A 7,133-nucleotide genomic window follows, 5' to 3' on the forward strand; every position below is an offset into this window, starting at 1 on the left:
CAACTTTTTCTTCTCAGTATCAACCAGGGCAGGGGAAGATAAATATGTACATCTGACCTCAGCCAGTGGTGTGGATTGGGAATCCAGTCTACTATAAGCTTAAAGTTTATAATTAATTTAAATGTAAATTCCACTCGGTTCTTGTATTTGTTTTAATATGAGTCTTCTACTTGTACCTTCTAAATGCATGGCCTGCCTTTTCCTCCTCGATTCTGTGTATCCACTGGCCCATGGCTTCCTGGCAGCTGCTCTGTTATTTTCCATGTTTCTGCCTACGGAAGCACTAAACTCCAGGTTACAGCCCAGTTACAGAGAGATCTCTCATGGTAGCAGATCTCTTTAAGAGAACACTTAGAGAAAGAAAGACAGCTGGAGGCCATAAGGGCTGGTAATGTGGAGTAGGTGGGGAGAATTTGGCATAATGATGGCAGAGGTTTTACCTTTTTTCTTTGGCCAGTCCTGGTGTCTTAGACTTTAGGGCAGCAGTGATTTTGATTAATATGAGCCATAACTTTTTCCTTCAATAATTTTAAATTGTTCCATCTTCCTGTTAAGAAACGACCAGCAAGAGACAATCTGATCTTGCTGGATAGCCTGCGTGTTCTACCCCAAACCACAGCTGCAAATGTAGGTGCAATATTACCATCTGCTTCAATATTGATTCCATGGTTCCCGATGACCAAAAGTCACAAATCTGCTGCTTTTTTAGTAAGGGTGATGTTCCTTCCAGTGCCCCTCATCTTTGCTCTTTGTACAATCCCATTTTGTAAAGAAGTGTTGAGTTGGAGCAATAGAAGCTTTGAATATGTGGTCAATCTGACATACAGATTTGTGTCACAGTTACATTATTTGCTAAAGTTCATTTTAAGGTACTCTGAGATGTGATTAATTTTTTTTCAGGAGGAGGATACTAGGAATTATATTCAGAGGCACTGGGCCACTGAGCCTCATCCCCAACCCTATTTTGTATTTTATTTAGAGACAGGGTCTAACTGAGTTTCTTAGCACCTTGCTTTTGCTGAGGCTGGCTTTGAACTCATGATTCTCTTCCCTCACTCTCCTGAGCTGCTGGAATTATAGGCATGCTCCACTATGTCAGGCTGGGATGTGATTAAGTTTAAGAGCAATACAGGATGCTGTCCATTGAATTTAGAGGCCTTGTGGGATAAATGACCCTGACTGTTTTCTTATTACAAAGGGATTTTTAAATATAAAATAGAAGCAGTTAATAGTATAATAGCATAGTATCTTACTGTTATTGAGGCATAAAGCTAATAAAATAAGAGACATGTTAGATTCTGTCTATTTGGACTCTTCTATGCATCACAAGAATGCTCTTGCCTCTTGTAGATAAGGTTCTGTTATTCACCTATTATCTGTTTATCTATCTCTCAGTCTATTTGTCCATCAGTCTCTCTGTCCACCCATCCATTCCATCCACCTATCATCTCTCTTTCAAACTCTTTCAGATCTTCCCAGCCAGAGTTTGCAACTTTCTTAAACTTATATTCTATAACATCTTCAGGAATCATTTTGCAACTGATCTTATAATGGCATTATTTAAAAATATTTAGATTCTGTATTGCATAGCAAATAAATGTTCTTCCTAACATATTATAAATCTTCACAGAAAAGGGATTATGATTTCCTTTTTGTATTACCCAAAGCTCCTAATGTAGTTCCCAAGAATATTTGTTGTTTCAGTTATAAAGCCATGTTTAAAAAAATACAAATAGAATTCCAAAATTTTTAACATTTACTCAAGGAGCCAGGTGTATGAAAATTATTTTTCTTTTTTTTAATATTTATTTTTTAGTTGTAGTTGGACACAATACCTTTATTTTTTTAAAATTTAATTATTTATTTATTTAAAAATATTTATTATTTGTTTTTTTTAGATGGACACAATATCTTTATTTTATTTTTATGTGGTGCTGAGGATTGAACCCAGGGCCTTGCACGTGCTAGGCGAGTACTCTATAGCTGAGCCACAACTCCAGCCTGCAAATTATTCTTCTACTCATGAATAGCTGCTTATATCGATTCTTTTCATAAACATTATTGGAAATTTAGTTTTTAAGGCATCACTATATATGATGGCAGGGAGGATGGCTAAGCTCTGAGTATAATGAGGGAAGAGAGGTATACAACAGCTAACTACAGTTTTAATTTGCAAAGTATGTTCTAGCAACCAGCAGCCTTGGCACTACTGTAGGCTATAGTGAGAACTGCTGCATTGGAATGAACATTTTAGTAAGGTCTCAGGTGATTTATATGCATGTTAAAGTTTGAGATGGACTGGACGTCCATGGCACGTCCTCCCAAATCACTCTTTTTCCCTCTTATGAACTGGTATTCAACAGATTGTATCATAGGGGAACAAAAGAGTGACACAGAACTAATGTCTACTTAGCTTCTACCTTGAAATACAGAAAACCCAGAGTTTTCTTTCAGTCTTCCCCTACTAACAGATTCTTTGTTACAATCAGGCTCATGGTTACAAGAGTTATGGACTCATATAAATTCCTCATTCACTGTAATTGCTATTTAGCCATATGCCTGTAGCCATATGCCTGTAGCAGTGTTGACTCCAGGGGAACAGCAGTTAAAGTGCCTGTTTTTAGTCACATTCCCACTTAATGCTACACTCCTGAACAGGACCATGCATTACCACTTGGGGCAGGTGCAGGACTGATGGGGATGAAGCACTAGTGTGGTACCTCTATCTATTTGTAATGCTAGGAATATTTCATATCCTAATGAATGACTTTATTGGCTGCTAATGCATGATAGAAAGCATTAATTTGATCCAGTTTTTACTGAGTACTGATGGTTTCTGACAGGAATAGGAATAGAGGATGAGATAAGACATTCTCTTAACTAGATTTAAACAAAGGACGGTATCTTCATTTCCATAAAACAAGTTGACATGTGGCATTAAATTCATCGCTGTTATCTGTCTGAGGCTTTTCTAGGAAGAATAATGAATGCTAAACTTTATTAGAAATATAGCTCAATCTTAATATCGCAAATGTGTTGGTAGACCAGAAGGAATGTAATTGTTTTATCAGAATGACTTTGGTTGGTGAACGTATAATTAAGGGAAGAGATAGCTTATGCCATCAAAATTCTTCATTTAGGCTTTGAAAGTCTAACAAAAATCTAATCATGAAATATACGACGAATAAACCATAGTTCAGAAAGTAAAAGAGATTAAAGAATAAATGAGGCAACTTCGTGTTAAGTAAGATGGATAGCATATATGCATTCACTACCAATTCCACCAAAGGCTCCCTAAAATGACAATATAGAGATATCAAGAAAGCCATAATAAGCTCCAAGGACAAAAATACCAAGAGAGGGGAAAAGAATACAACATAATTTGCAATTTATAAGGGGGAAAACAGATGGTTCTGACTTTCTATGGCTGTGTAAGAGACTCAAACAATACTTATTGTATTATAACTTAAAAATTTTGTGGTAAAAAAATTGGGGCAAGGTTTAACTGGGAAAATCTTCCACTCCCTATGCATTGACTGTGGTTGCTGGGCTGATCTGGGGGGTCCAGGGTGCCTTTATTCATACCCTTTAATAGAAAGTCTGAGCTCAACTAGATACTCTTTCTCTCTCCATGCAGTCTTAGGGCTTCACTATTCCTCTCCTGCAGTGAGGCTGGACTACGTACCTGAGAGCTCAGGGTTCCTGGAATGAGAGTCCAAGATATAGGCCTGCGTCTAAGCATTGGCACAGCTCCATTTCTGCCATATTTTATTAGTCAAATTAGTAGTCTCAATAGAACAAATAGGACTGAAATTCACAGCCATCTGTATTCTATCACCCAGATGGATAAACAGCAGCATAATTAGAAGGCCAAAGGAAGTTCAAATCCAAGCTAGTAGTGAGAGAAATGTTAGGGGTCAGCTAAGTCCTGCCACAGAGCTCCTAAGAGGCTTAGAAATTTTACATACTTCTAAAAAGTGTGGTGGTGGGGGTACAGGTAGGGCTAAAACCAGAATTGGTTGTCTAATTGAAAGTCTATATGAAAACATTTGATTCTGTGACCCTTCCCATAGTTTGTTAGGCCACTTGTCCACGTTGATAGGAAAGTACAGGTTTAATGTCTAGAGAGGTTAACAAAACTGCTTTTGACCTGGGGCATAACTGAAAGCAGGTAAATCACATAGAAAACAAAGATATTAAATAAAAATGTACATATAGCTATGAAATCCTTTCCTCTCATTTCCTAATTGGCTCAGACTCTTAGGTAAGAACTAGAGAGCGCCTCTCTGGTAAAATTAACCAGTCTGAGAGAAAATATCTACAGATGCTGACAGTTGGGATGCCCAGTGAAGTGGCGCTATCACCTCCAACTTCTATGGCACCCTCAACAACTCTCATCTACACACACAGTGTCTACTCAGGCTTTAGGGTCTCATTTCTAATGTGAGTAATGCATCATTAGATATTTGAAAAAGCTTCTTAACCCAGAGAAACCAAATCAAATAAAGTAAAGTGTAAGAAGATTGTAAAGCCTCGTGTGATAGCACATGCCCATAGTCCCAGATATTGGGAGGCTGAGGTTGGAGAATCACTTGACTCTTGAACTCACCAAGAGTTTAAGACCAGCCCAGGCAACACAGCAAGATGCTGTCTCAAAGGAAAAAGGAAAGAAAAGTAAATTGTAAAGAAAAAAGGAAAGTAAGAAAAATATAATATCCCCAAATATATGAGAAATAAATTACATAAATGAAATACACAAAAGAACACACTAAGGGAACATTGAATAAATATACTAGAGTTCTTGAAAATAAAATTTTAGGATCAGAAATGAAGAATTCAGTAGAATTTTTGAAAGCTATATTTGAGGAAATTTCAATTAAACCAACCAAAGAGATGAAAATAGTAGAAATTACAAGAAAATTAGAAAATAAGTTTAGGAGGTTTCCCAACTAGATGATAGGATAAACAGAATGGAGGAACAGAAAGGAACAGGCAATGGGAGACATAAATCAGGAAAACATTCCAGACCTGAAGGCTAAAAGTCTAGACTGATAGGGAGCACAGAGCAAAGGATGCAGAAAGAATCCACATTATGATACATCATGATGAAATTTCAGGGCCCTTGGGATGAAGAGAAACTCCCCCCAAAAGACTGAGGACTCAAAATTACACACATTCTCTTAGGGACACTGGATGTTAAAGGATAATTGGTGTGCTCAAAATTCTAACGGAAATGATCTCCCACCTGGAATTCCCAGCATAGTGCTTCTCCCTGGTTAAAGTGTGATGGCATATACCCAGGGCCCCTAAAGTTTGTGAGTCATCATTTCTCTTCACTATGCATTCCACTCTCTCAACTAGACTCTACAATTCCAAGGGACACAATTTTAAATTTAAATTTTCCCACATAGTGTCTGCAATAAAGTAGGCATTTATGAGTGGTATTTATGAATATCTGGATTCGGCTCTACTTTAGGTCATTTGAGATACTACAATAAAGTTGCCCTGATATATGAAAGTAGCTTATTTCTTTAGTTGACATAGTTCTTGATACAGTGTCTATTATTTATTCTCAAAAATTTCCTCACAATCTGTATCTATTAAAGGAGGAAAAAAACCTTTTATTATTCTTCCATTTGGTCCAACAGTCTAGAAAAAAGAGTAGATATGTTGCTCACGTTGTTGTAACAAAATATTTTCAGAGCCATTTATAGTGAGGTTGATTTAATTACACCAAGTAGCAATAAATTCAAGACAAAATTTAAATATCTTCCTCTTGTAATTACTATCCAGACCAGTAACCGGGTGCTTAATTATGCCTAGCATTATTGCTGGTAATAAAGTATTTATTACTACTACTGAATAGGAGCTGTAATGAATAAGGGGACAGGCTGATTGATTGGCATTGTGGAGGAAGGTGGCTCCCGATCCTACTAATAATGGCTTCAGGGGAACTTAGGAAGCTATGTGAAGACCTGGAAGCCAGAAAGGACTTTTTAATCTAAAATCTCCAAGAATAGCAGGGATCAACAAGGACAGGAACGTGAAAGTCAACTTGAATCAGATGTAGAAATATTTTGGTACTTGAAAGAGAATGAAAGTGAACTTCAGAATGACAGAAAGAAAAACTGAGCAGAAATAGAATCAAAGAATATAAGAAGTTGCTTCCTACCAAATGCACACCTATTTGTTTTTATTCTGCATGCATGTAATAGTAACTGTGTATATTTTTTTCTGTTTTCAGCAAGGCTATTTATGTTTTCTTATTTGCTTTTAAGAAGACTGACTTGGGAGGGTTGGGATATTTGATTTCTTATTATGGTAACTACTATATATGTGGAAAAAATTTCATAACACTAATAAGAGTCATAAAGAGAGCCTGCTGTGACCTTACACATCTTAATTAACATGTATATGATGGAGGTTTTTATTACTTATACTCCCAAGGGCAGTGCCAAGGTTGATTGCTACCAATGTGTGTTCACCCTTGGGCTAATCACTGAGAAACGTAGTGCTGGGAGTTGTCCAAGTGCAAAGACAGCGTCATGAAGGACCATGAAGCATGAATGTCTTTTTGGTAGAGACGCCAATGATTCCTTCTCTACTCACATCCTGAGGCATTCCAGCTTCTCTTATCCCCAGAATGGGTAGCACTCTGTAACATATGACTTAGTTCTCCATGCCATGGCTGATTGGACCATGCATGGATATCTGACCCAAGCTAAGCCTACAATTTGGAGTTGGAATATTGAAGCTTGATTCAATTAACATTATAGACACTGGACTCATGAGCTCACACAAACTTGAAAGCTGTATCCTTGTTTGTCACATAGAGTCACAGAGAGAAGCAACACAGGAACGAAGGCTAGGCTACTGCTTATGTGATGAGAAGCATAATGGTGACTGGGTTTTAAAGCCAGTTCTCACTCATGGAGGCCTGACTGTACTTATGTACTCTGGGGATAACTTAAAATACCTTCTACTTCCCTTAGTGAGATTCTGCCCTTACCATAGACAGTTCATATTTATTATTCCTTTCAGTTTTTTTGATCCAGCAATAAGTTTGACACACCTAAGACCAGTTAATACCTGGATATGGAATAATTTCAATTCTTTATAACCAGTTTCACAGA

Source organism: Ictidomys tridecemlineatus, chromosome 9, assembly GCF_052094955.1.
Source record: "Ictidomys tridecemlineatus isolate mIctTri1 chromosome 9, mIctTri1.hap1, whole genome shotgun sequence".
NCBI classification, from domain to species: Eukaryota; Metazoa; Chordata; class Mammalia; order Rodentia; family Sciuridae; genus Ictidomys; species Ictidomys tridecemlineatus.